At 34.8% G+C, this 13,377-nt stretch overlaps 1 protein-coding gene across 1 annotated transcript in view; it reads left to right on the top strand.

The window, feature by feature from the left end:
- Window positions 1-13,377, top strand: part of TMPRSS7 (transmembrane serine protease 7) — a 96,594-nt gene that overhangs the window by 44,212 nt on the left and 39,005 nt on the right. The window lies entirely within an intron of this gene.

Below are 13,377 nucleotides of genomic sequence, written 5' to 3' on the forward strand. Positions count from 1 at the left end.
AAATTTATAACAAAAGGAGTAAAATCCAAAGGGAGAGGGACAGATTATGTGATTTAGAATCAGTTACTACTTTTGGGGAATTAGTGTCTCTTTTTTCACTGATTCCCAAATTAAAGGATGGATCCTTCTATCTGTCTTAAATTGTCAGCATCATTAGCTGCCCCTTCATCTCCACTTTCCTTTGACATGTACCCAAGTTGTTATGGTATATATCCTCAACCTCGGCAATGGTGTCTTGGACACATTTCTTGTTCTGAAGTTTTTGCAGATAGTCTGAGAATCTATTTAGTTTTTAACCCAGAAGCCAGTGTCAAGTGTCTAGAGTAGGACTTCCTAGGATCTAAGGCAAAGAATACTTTTATCATGATAATTTCATACTTTTGGTGACTTCCCCTCTGGTTCACTTAAAAATTCCTCCATCACAAGGTGAATAAGAGTATAGACTTTGCATCAGAATTTTAGAGTTGTCTTCTATTTTGTCATATAGTTATATTTGAAATTAATTTTCTTAAGGCTTGCCTCCAAAAAATTTTGCCATAAGATATATTTGTAAACAGAAAATATTTTTTGAGATGTTCAGCTAAAATAGGACAAAGACAAAATAGTCTTAAAAGTATTCATAGTGGTAGCTAAGACCAAACTAGAGAAAGCCCTACCCATACTATAACAAATAGTTTGAGAAAACCATAGGATAATGCTCTTGGTGATTTGGCTATTTTTGACAATGATGTCAGTAAGTTGAGATCACAAGCTGGGGGAAGGGGTGACATCAATGCCAGGTTCAGCACCTGGGACAAAGCTTACTTAGTTAGCCTACCCACAGGTAGAAGCTTTGCCAAGGTGGAAGTTAATATGTGAAAAATTTGCCGAACTTAAGAGTCATAGAAATGCAGTCTGAATCCCAACTTAGGTAAAATTTACCAGGCATTTATTTGTTTTTGGGCAAGTTACTTAAACTCATTCTGGGTCTCAGTTTTCTCATCTGCAAGTAAGGTGTTTGGACTAGCTGATCTCTAAGATCTCTTCTGGCTTTAGATCAGTTAGTTAACACATAATTGTGCAATTTCCTAGGAGAACTCTGAGCTGTTGACATTCAACTATTCCTTCTGGGTATATGGCCCACAATTGTCAGAAACTTCCCACAGGTGCTTTCCTTTAGTTCTTATGGTCTGAGAAGCTAGGCATCTCTAGGTGTGATTCATTATTGCTTAATGCATGCTTTTCCAACTACCTATTCCTCTTTAATAAGAATAATAAGATTTTTAAATCTTTGACAAGAATAATTATTCTTTATATAATTAATAATAATTAATATTTAATAAGAAATACAATTTCTTATTGAAAGAACCAAAATAACTAGTAACAATAATAATGGCTAATATCTATGTATTATTTACTATGTGTCAAGCACTGTGCTAAATTCTCTACAATTATTATCTCAACAACCCTGGCAGATAAGTACTATTATATATCCTGATATACCATTGTTGTTGGTGGTCCTTCGTTCTTAAAGAGGACCGTGACATCAAGGAGGTGATGCCATTACACATGAGAAAACTGAGGCAAATAGAAATTAAGTCACCTACCTGGGATTAAATAGCTAATAAGTGCCTGATGTCAAGTTTGAACTAAGAGCTTCCTGACTTCAAATTCAATATCTATTATTCTATTCTGCTCTTAGCTGCCTCAAAAACTGATAAAGAAAAACATCACAATATATTGGAAATCATACAAGATTTTAAGTCAAAAAGCCTCATTCATTCAACCTGGCTTCATTATTCACTTTATGACCCTCTTATAGAAGCAAGTTGATGGCTCCATGGATAGAATTCTGAGTCAGCATTCAGAATAGACCTAAATTCAAATACATCTCAGACACTTACTAACTGTGTGATGCTGGGCAAATTGCTTAACTTCTGTCTATCTCAGTTTCCTCAACAATAAAATGGGGACAATAATAGCACCTACTTCCGCAATTGTTATAAAGATCAAATGAGATATTTGTAAAGAACTTGGTCATATTAGGTAATTAATAAATGCTTGTTTCCTTTCTTTTGATACCTCTGGATTAAATTTCCTAATCTATGAAATGTGCATAATAATATACTATCTACCTAATTTTGCTGTGGAGAAAGCACTCATTATTGTAGATTTAAAATACATTATTAGGATCCTAGATTTGGAGCTTGAACAATCTTAGAGGCCAATGAGTCCAGTCCTCTTTCATTTTAAAGATGAAGAAATTCAGGCCCAAGAGATTAAGTGATTTAATGATTAAGTTCAGTCTGAGGCAGGATTTTAACTCAGGTCTTCCCATCTTCATTTATCCATTGTGCCAACCATTGTATGTTATTCTTTCTCTTCTACAGAACATGACAGGAAACTGAAGAGAAAAAAAAATATGGCTACAAAGTACATCTAAAGAAAATTATTTTGGTTCTTTTTATTTTACTAATTTGCTTTCCCCTTCCTCAAGACTGCATTTTTCAGGAGACGCTATGACCTTGAACAAATCTCCTTTCCGGGTTTCAGTTTCCCTAGCTGTATCTTAATGGGGTCTGGCTAAATGGTCTCTAAGGACCCTCTAAATTTTAAGTCCTGTGATCCTGTAATTCATTATGCTCTAGGAACCAAGCTCCTCTGCAGATTCGATAACTTAGAACTGGCTCTGCTTTAGGCAGAGATCATTTCATTAAAATCTAATGTTTTATCATGGCTTTAAAGAATAGATCTTGTATCTCATGGAAAAAGTCATTCTTTATCAAGAGATTTGTGAATATAAGCCAAAAGTGAAACATCGTTTTGGAGGTGATATTGGTGGAAGACAAGACATTTATTTCAGGATTAGGTTCGTAATTTTGATTATTATAGTTCATCAAGGGGAAAAGAAATGGACCATCATGGTCAAAGTACCTACCACCTGATACTTATCTTTAACTATGACATTATACTCCTTCGCAAGATGCAACTCTATAATTAAATCTCTTCTAACAGGTCTTCTAGGTGGAAGGAAGTTGACAAAGGAGTTGATAAGCTGATTTCCTCACATTCCTTGGTTAAGAAAGGTGTGTGTGTGTGTGTGTGTGTGTGTGTGTGTGTGTGTGTGTGTGTGTATTTAGAAAGAGAGAGAGAGAGAGAGAGAGAGAGAGAGAGAGAGAGAGAGAGAGAGAGAGAGAGAGCTAACAAATGGTCCCAATTGCCCTGAGCTAGAAAGAAAATTTTACAGTATTATGTCTCTGTTTCTCAAAAATGGCCTCTAATGTGAGTAGCTCTTTTGTCCATATAGTATGTCTTCTCTGTATCAGAAGTTATATAGGACCATGGTATTGGTGTGGCTGGCCCCTTCTGTGATAAGGTGATAGCCTCCATTGCAGTATACTGATTTAAAGTCAGAAGATCTGCATTCAAAGTCCACCTCTTCCTTGGGGAAGCCAACATCACTGGGTTTCATTTTCCATATTTGTAAATGAGGGATTAGACAAGCTGGCCTTTCCAACTCTGGAGTTTTCCAACTCTAAATCTATGATTTTATGATTATCACTATGATATCAATTTCAAGTGATAATGTTGGTTTAATGGTTTGGCAATGTTATAGGGGAAAAATGGTATAGCCACAGCAAGTTCTAGCATTATCACCATTCCCTCATGAGTTATAGAAAGAGGTCTTTGATGGAGGTGCTTAAAAAGAAACAGTTTTGACATTTTGTTTTTAGGCATAAGTATTCTGACTCATGGTTGTCTGAGTCTAGTTTATCCTATTAGAGATATGTTTATTAGTGTAGACAGCTGACCTCAGTTTAGAAGATATAGATTTGTTCAGTCAATCAATAAACATTTATTAAGAGCCTATTAAATAAATTTGACTTATAAATTAGAATTTGCTAAAAGTTGGGATGCAATAAAAGATAAAAGACAATCTTTACTTTTGAGGAGGAGACAACATGCACAACTATGAAAAGAAAACCTATACATTGGACAAATTGAGAATAATCATAAAAGGGAAAGCACAAAAATTGACAGGAATTAGGAAAGACTTTCTGTAGAAAGTGGAATTTTAGTTGGGATTTGAAGGAAGCCAGGAAAGCCAGAATGGGGTAGCGAATTCAGGTACAGAAAAATACCTGGGGTCAGGCAATAACATGTATTGTTCTAGGAACAATAAGATGATTCAAATCCTACTTCTAACATATACAGGTTGCATGGCCCTGGGCCAATTATTTAATTTCCTGGTCTCTCAGCCAATTTTAAAAAATTAATTTCAGAAAAGAAATCACTCTGCATTGAGAAGTGTTTCCTTATTGTGAATTTCTTAAAGTAATGAAATCACTATCCAACATTTTCTCCTCCCTAAGTATTATCTGGTACTATTTCTTATATGGTGGCAATGGGAGAAAGGATGAGATAAAAGCCTCAGATAGGATGAGTACAGTTTCATTCTTTTAAAGTTCCTGGAGCTAGGTTTTTGATCTGATGGCAGTAGACAATATAACATCTTCAAGGAAGAAGAGACTAGAGAGGTCCTGCAATACTTAAACTTATTCTCATCTTCTTTGCCTAATGTGATCCCATAATTACAATCCAATATGTACAAAAGGACATTGAAGCACTCCAAACATTTTCAATTTATTAGGGAGTCCAGGGGACCCTAATCATTTTGAGTTCAAGATTTTCTTCAGGATCAATGATCCTTCCCTTTGAGTGTGAGCTACTTTTATATACGTGGGAAAACACTAAAAATAGAACGAAGCAGTACAATTTCTTGATTGATTACCACCAGAAGAGGGGGGAACTCTGAAGTCCATCAATCATAATCATTTTGTCAGCATATTTTGTAGTCATTAACTTCAGGTTTTTCTCCTGTAAAAGCATCCCACCTGCCACCTCAGTAAGGATTTTCCTATCAAGTCAAACATCTCATGTTTTGATGAGCAACAGCCAAGTGAAGGAAGTGGTGCGGGAGAAAAGATGTCAGTAGGTAGTCATGATAATGATTCATAGGGGTGGAGGTGTTGAAGCTGCTATAACAAAGTCCAGGGCTAATATAATATATAATTCTACATAACAGGTAGTTATATGCTTTTGACTTATAATTTATAATATATCACTAATATATAATATCAATATCACTGATATAACAGGTTTTGGAGCTGTAATGTATCTAAGTCTTATCTTAACAATGTTAACATAAATGTCTCAAATTAATCTATTTTGCTTAATTCACTAAGAGAATCACTGATATCCAACGAATCACAATAAACTGAGTAAATGCTGATTAATTTAAATAGGAAGTATCAGAATTATCATCACACAAACATATGCCTTTACCCAGGGAAACTGAAAATAAGGTAATAGGGGCTAGTCAGATTGAACTGAGAAACAAGGCGAGACTGAGAGATTATGAATTCTAATTGGACCTGAAGTCACTTGGATTCTCCAAATCTCACTTTTCTTCTTTACAGAATGCAATGTACAAGATGAACACTAACTTTAACATCCTATGAGTTTAATGATGCTGTGAGATTTATTTGTTTTTGTTTCCTTGAGCACATAATAGGCATTTAATAGATACTTGCTGATTGATGATGAATCCTTCAAATCTATTAGTATAGCAATATTCACATAGGGATCCTGAGGTCACCCTTTTCTAAACAGTTCTGTTTGTCTCCACATATCTTTATTTTGTAGTTGGTTCCACCATACTTCTGAATTCCAGTTGCTCTTATAAATTGTTGTCTAGAGAATCAGCCTGCCATTAAACGTTGCAATATATGTTCAGCATCTGAGGTTTGTACTGGTTTATTTCCCTTTGATATCCTTACTATAGATGCATATATTTCCACTAGGTGGTGGTAGAGACCCAAAACAAAAATAGCTTCTAATTCAAGTGACAAGGTAAAAGTGGGTAAAATTCAATTTACTGTTTTTAAGCACTCCCTTAAGGGAATTTAAGTTTAAACTTAGATCATTTATCAAGTGTAAAGAGCTGGCTAAGAAATATTGCTCTTTGGGTAAATATAAATGATAAGCAGTTCATATCAATGAATACAAATGAGGAGGTAGGTCCAGGTGTTCAAAATTAGTCACACTCTCCAAACCATTGGCCCAGTTTCAGCATTGCTCTAGAGACAATTAGCCAAACAAGCTATTCCTGTAGGGCTCCTACCTAGAGAATACCTCCAGAAGCAAGCACTGGAACCCCCAATTCAGCAAATACACATATTTAAGTTCCAAAAAATAAAAGTGCCACCTTCCCTGGCACTGTGAAGTGGTTCAACACCAAATACTGTATGGTTTTATTCAAAGAAATGTCATAATAATCTATTTTAAATTGCTTCCATTCTTGATGAGAAGGTAAGGGAGGAGTGGGGGAGAATTTGGAACTGAAAATTTTTAAAAATGAATGGTTAAAAATTGTTTTTACATGTAATTGCGGAAAATAAAATATTAAATATATTAAAATCGCAAAAAATAGAAATGACACAAAAGAAGGTAATGACAAACATTTATTAAAGCTAGGAAGTGTCCAAGGCCAAATTTGAACTACAGAAAAGAGACTTTCTGACTGCTAGCCTAATACTCAATCCACTGTGCCACTCAGCTGCCCTTCCATGATAGTGCTATTCAAAAATGAAATAGGTTACTTTGAGTTCTCCTCATAGGCTTTCTTCAAGTAGAGGTTGACCAGTTGCAAGCTGTTCATTTCATGTTATAATGATCCATGTGGGAAGTTGGACAAAAAATCTTCTAAGGCCTTTTTAACTTAGATTCTGTGATTTTATATATTGGGAATAAGATGAGAAAAATTAGGATATTTTAAAATTTAAAGGCTAATCATAAGTCTTATCAATTTTTTAGGTTTAGATTTCTGGTTCCAAATATTACTATAAAATCCTGCATTGTTTTTCATCTTTGTTTCCCTAGCACCTATCATCCATTTCCCTACTTTATAAATATTTGTTGAATTGAATTGTCCTTTTAACTCCTGCTCAGAGTCAAGTAGCTACCATTGAAAGTACTGCAATCCTACATCAGTATAAAGTTCTGCATTTACTTTGATTAAGTTAGAAAAGCAGCAAAGCTGTAGGACATCATATAAATAAATAAAAAACTTACTTAACATATTCATTGTTTTATCTGTTTCTCTGGAACTTTAAAGCAATTTTTCCTTAGCACTTCCCTTATTAGGTGGGCTCATATTAGTACTTTGGGTCTTTCATTAAGTTTTCACAGCCTGAGTAGAATATAATTATGGAGCATTAAAAGGTTGTCCTGGTCTTCATGGAGAGTGGGAAAAGCATTCCTAAAATCTTGGAATTTTGTTCAGTTTGTTATTTAGTCATTTCAGTCATGTTCAACTCTTCATGAACTCATTGGGATTTTCTTGGTAAAGGTACTGGCGTAGTTTGCCATTTTCTTCTTCAGTTCATTTTACAGATGAGGAAACTGAGGCAAATAGGGTAAGTGACATATCTAGGGTCACACAGCTAGTAAATGTCTAAGGTCAGATTTGAACAGGTAAATGAGTCTTCCTGACTTCAGGCTTAGCATTCCATTCACTGTGTTACCTAGTTGCTAAAAGAAACTCTCTTAGAATGCAAATGCAAGTTGATATGGACCATTTCATGGTACCATTCACGCCAAGTAAATCAAGGGCATAGCCTCTTGAAGAAGACAGTCAAGTAGCATAGTGGATAGAGACTAGACATATAGTTGGGAAGATTCAAGTTTAAATCCTGCCTCAGACATTTACTAGCTGTGTGAGCCTAGACAAGTCTCAACTTCTCTTAACTTGTTTCCCTATTTATAAAACAGGGAAAAAACAAAAAAACAAAAAACAAAAGCAAATAAACAAAAAACATCCCATGGTTATCATGAGGTCAAGGAAGATAACATTTAAAGTATTAAGCAACCTCCACAGCCACTATTTAAATGTGAGCTACTACTCCTATAATAAATAGCAAACTAGCCTTGGATCCTGGATATATGACTCAGAAAAATCACTTAAATTTGCAATGTTCTAAACAATTCAGTAAGAATAAGAGAATGGAGCATTTTCAGTTTCCTCATCTATAAAATGGAGATAATAATAGAACCTACTTCCCAGAATTGTTGTGAGGGGTTTAAATGATATAATCCAAAGGGCTTTGCAAACCTCAAAGCACTATATAAATGTGATCTATTTATCATTATTATTATTAATTATTATTATCTTTATTAGTGCAGAATTTTAATTTTTATATACTATTGTTCAGAAAGGGGAGATGGTCTGTCTTCTTTTACATAGGGAGAGCCTATAAGGCTTTTGTTGATGAGGTGATAGACCCCAGCAAAAGATCATGTTGTTGGTAGTAACCCAGTGCCTAGGTGGGCCCCAGAGATGGATAGTGGCAAGATATCTTGTCCCTAAGTAGGTCCTTGTTGAATTTCTTACATTGACAGCATTATCTTGTATAAACAGAGTTATCTTGAACTGTTGCCCAGAGTTATTATATACAATCAGGATTTCAAGCTATAGATGTCAATTCCCGAGGTTCTTTTGTGTAAGCATTCCTTATTCACCAGCTGATTTTCTTGCTGTGAGTCCTTTCCCATAAAAGGTTTCATTTTGCCCTTGTAAATTGCAAGTTCTTCTAGGAAGTTAGCCCGCCTTATGACATCATACTAAAGCTTTTGCCCTTTGACTTTAAAATGGTCTGAACCAGTGAATTCTTTCTGGATTACTCTCCATCTTCATGACTTATTGTATTCCATCAGTATCTTCTGAAATTTATTCTTTAGCCATGCCTAAAACAGATGTACAATCTTTCTAAAACAGTTCTTTCTATTCTGTATCTTCCCTTTTTTTTCACTGCTTCAGATCCCTTCAGACTTCATCACTGAGTACTAGGTGATGAAATGAATTTTCATCAGTTGTGCATCAGAGCCTTATCTGTAGTGTTTAGATCTCGACCCTTGACTGCAGGATCATCCAACTCAGGGAAGAGAGAAGAGAAAGTGCTTTAGGACTTCTGTGGGTCAGTTCATTTCATTTTTATTTGCTTTTAGAAATGCAGTTCCCAGTGACCATAGAATTTTTTCCTTGAAAGTTATGGTTGTGGTGAACCAATTTAGCCTTTCTTTCTGAATGAAACTGGAAATACGAATAACTAGTGAGTTTATTTTGGGAAAGATAAATTTGGAGTAAGATTCCTTATCTGTAACATAGAGATAGTCACAGAAGATAAGACAGACAGGCACATTTTGAAGATATGTGTATCTATATTATATCTATATCGGTAGATCTATTCTTTTTAGTTTTGCAGGAATTTGACTTGATTTTCTGATCACTATTAACTCACCATTCTACCAACCATAAATGACCTAAAATTAAGCATTGATAAATCAAGTAACTGATTAGAACATATCATTCATGCAAGGTACTGGAAAGTAGCACAAGTTTTAATATCTTTTCCTAAAATATACTGTTAAAGCTGGAAAATTATGTTCACCATAGCATGTAATTTTTTTTTTTTGATACAGAAGTGAGAGTAACAAGTATTTATTAAGTGATACATGCCATACAGAAAGCTAGGTGAGGAATGCTAGAGTTAGGAAGAGCTGAGTTCAAGTGTGATGTCAGACACTAACAATGTGATCTGGGCAAGTCACTTCTCTTGTTGCCTCAGTTTCCCCATCTATAAAATGAGCCGGAGAAGGAAATGGCAAATCAATCTAGTATCTTTGTCAATAAAACCTCAACTTGGGACATGACTGAAAAATGACTAAAATATGCCAGGAAAAAAAATGCCAGGCATTGTGCTAAGCCTTTTATAAATTTATTTCATTTCATCCTCACAACAATCCTGGGAGGTAGGTATTTCTATAAGCCCATTTTAGGTTGAAGAAACAGACAAACAGGGGTTAAGTAACATAGCTCATAATTTGAATTCCATTCTTCCTGTCTCCAAACAGGATTGCTACATCACATAATTGCCTCTGATAGTGGAGAGCAGAGGGTAACCTAAGAGACCCAACTTTAAAATGGGCATGTGGAAGTAGAAGGAAAAGATTTTCCAATCTTAAGGCTCACAAATTCCTTATCATGGAATTTGCCGTGGCGTGACAATAAACTTCCCAGCTGTGAGAGTCTTATGAAAACCAGGGATTTTTAGATTGTGGATCTGAAACATGTATCCCTAAGTGTTTCAGAGCTGTCATGTGGAAGAATTCTCATAAGGCAGCTAGATGGTTGAGTGAATAGATTGCTGGGTTTGGAATCAAGAATCTGAGTTCAAATTTGGACATTTAATAGTAGTGTGACTCTAGGAAGGTCACTTAATCCTATTTGCCTCCATTTCTTCATCTGTAAAATGAGCTGGAGAAGGAAATGGCAAAACCACTTCATTATCTTTGCCAAGAAATCACCAAAAAGAAGTCATGAAAACTGGATATGACTGAAAAATAACACGTGGAAAAAACTCTAGAACTATGGATGATCTCAGAAATCAGAGCTGGGGTATAAGTTTCACAAAGGGAAAAATTTAAGATCAGAGTTGATCCAAAGTGTAATTGGCTACTTCTCCAAGACTGTTGTTATTGAACAAAAGCTGGATGATCACTTGTTAGGAATACTATAGAGAGGGTTCAGTTATATATGAGGCTGGAATGATCTCCCTGACATCCTTTCCTACTCCAAAATTCTATGTGACTGCCTAAAATTGTTAATTCCAACAACCATAAGAGTATTCTCAAACTTTGTGTTTTCCAGGTGTCCTACAACAAAGCTTCTTAAACTAGACCAGAGTCTTGTAACTGAATGTGGGGGTTGTGAAATTATGATTTATTATCAGCAAATGTTTGATTTGTATACCTATTTTATATACCTAAATATCCAGATGTTTCTCTGTTGAAAAGGAATCACAAGTGGAAAAAGTTTAATAAGCCCTAAAAAGTCATGGAAATTTTGGATATATTTGGAAAAAAGGAGAGAAATCTTTCCCTTTCAAGATAGAAACTTTTCTTTATATTTATTATTTGTTTACCTTGATAGATTTCCTTGCAGATCATTCTTCCTAAAATACTATTCCCATTCAGTCATCGCTTCCCAAGGGGTCCCTTTCCCCATATTATACAACCTATAAACAAATAACTTCTGTTATTTGTCATCTCAGTCTTTTGAAATCCTCCATGATCTAGCCCTGTCCTACAGTTTTATTATTATTTCTATTACTATCATGTACCCTTGCTCAAGAAAAGATCACTATCCTCACTATCACACACACTATCACACCAATGTGATCCATGTCCCATGGATACTCATCCTCTCTCTTCCTTATTAAAAACTCCTTGTTATATCCTTCAAGATCCCTCTTCTATAAAAAAACATTTTCTAAACTTGATTAATTTCCAAGTCTAGATTATATGATCTCACATTTAATTATATTCTGTTTTCTGTGATTATTTATTGTTGTTACATGTAAATATATGTTCTATTTTCCCCAACTAGTTCTAAATCCCTTGAGGGCAGAGGTCACATTTTAGACTTCTATATCTCCCATAGAATATAGAAGAACATTGAAATAGGGGAATTATTCTTTGGATCATAGATTTAGAGTTGGAAGGGACCTTAAATGTAATTAGCTTCATTCCGTCACTTTAGATGAGGAAATTGAGATAGAGAGGCTTTATCTTGACCAAGTTCATTTAGGTAGCAAGCAGCAGAATTGGTATTTAAACCTAAGTCTTTTGCTTCCAAATCCATCATGGTTTCTCCTTATCAAATGACAGAATGATTGATTGGCTCTTACTCTGGAAGGAGTATACTGGGTCATATAAAAAATTAGAAAGTAATAGGTTCTGGGTAATTAATCATTTTATTAAATATTCTAGAAAGTAATTAATAAAAAGGATGGTGATTTATCCATCTCTCCTAAACCACAGACCTTTCATGGAACTTCCAAAAAGTAAGAGTTCCTAAGAGTGGAAATTAACTCTGATTTGTTAACAAGTAGTCAAAGAATTAACATTATAATGAGAGGTGGGCTTATTGTAATTATGGTCTGCAGAAAGTGACTCTGATCACTCTTCTTGGACAAAGAAACATATATAACCATACCATCTCATCAACAGACTTATCTGACATAGGGCCAGAATCCATTAATTTACCTAAACTGGAATTTCTTTACCTTTTAATTGGATTTAAGTTTTCCTCATTTTGCCCAAGATTTCATCTCATTATCATCCCTGACTTTGAAAGATTGGGTAGTTAAACTACAGGAAATGATTTCTGAATGAGGAATAGGAAGGGGAAAAACTTCATTTTAATTCAATACTTTTTTATTAATATGAGAGAGAAATGAGCATTTCATCATAAATTGACTTTAACAAATATTCATATCCAAGGCAATCCTAGACTTTGGATGTAAAATGCAATCTGTATCCAGAAAAAAGAACTGTGGATATTGAATGTAAATCAACACATGCTATGTTCACTTCTTTTTTTTTTTTTTCTCTTCTCTCCCATGTTTTTTTCTCTTTTGCTCTGATTTTTTCTCTCCCAACATTATTCAAAAAGCAATGTGCATTTAAAATAAATAAATAAATTTTTAAAAATAAACAAACAAATCCATAAATACTAGGGTCTGGTGATACAAACAAAAGACCCTTTTTCCTCAAGGAGCTTACATTCTACTAGGAAGATATGACATAGACACACAACATGAGAAGAGAGAGTTAACAATGCAAAAAGATCAAGGCAGGCCTCCCAGAGGAGGTAGCACCTAAACTAAGCTTTGAAGGGAGATGAAGCTTCTTGTTTCAAGGTAACTGTGTAAACTTTTGGCCTTTAGCTTCCAGTGGAACTTGAGTAAAGAGTTCAGAGAACATTGTTTTCTCTTTCCTTTGGTGAGATGAAGCTTGAACATGATGTGATTGAAAGTGAATGTGACTCTACTGGGTTTATATTCCAAAGAGATCATAAAAGAGGGAAATGGACCCACATGTGCAAAAATGTTTGTAGCTGCTCTTTTTGTAGTGACAAGGAATTGGAAATTGAATGGATGCCCATTTATTGAGGAGTGACTGAATAAATTATGATATATGAAAGTAATGGAATATTATTGTTCTATAGGAAATGATGGGCAGGCTGATTTCAGAAAGGCCTGGAGAGATTTATATGAATTGATGTCGAATGAAGTGAACAGAACCAAGAGAACATTGTATACAGTAACAGCAAGATTATGTAATGATCAACTGTGATGGACTTGGCTCTTCTTAGCAATGCAGTGATTCAAGCCAGTTCCAATAGGTTTGGGTAGGAAAGGCCATCTGCATTTAGAGAGAGAAATATGGAGACTGAATGTGGATTAAAGATAGTATTTTCATCTCTTTTTGTTGTTT

The sequence above is a fragment of the Sarcophilus harrisii genome, chromosome 3 (assembly GCF_902635505.1).
Source record: "Sarcophilus harrisii chromosome 3, mSarHar1.11, whole genome shotgun sequence".
Taxonomy (NCBI): Eukaryota; Metazoa; Chordata; class Mammalia; order Dasyuromorphia; family Dasyuridae; genus Sarcophilus; species Sarcophilus harrisii.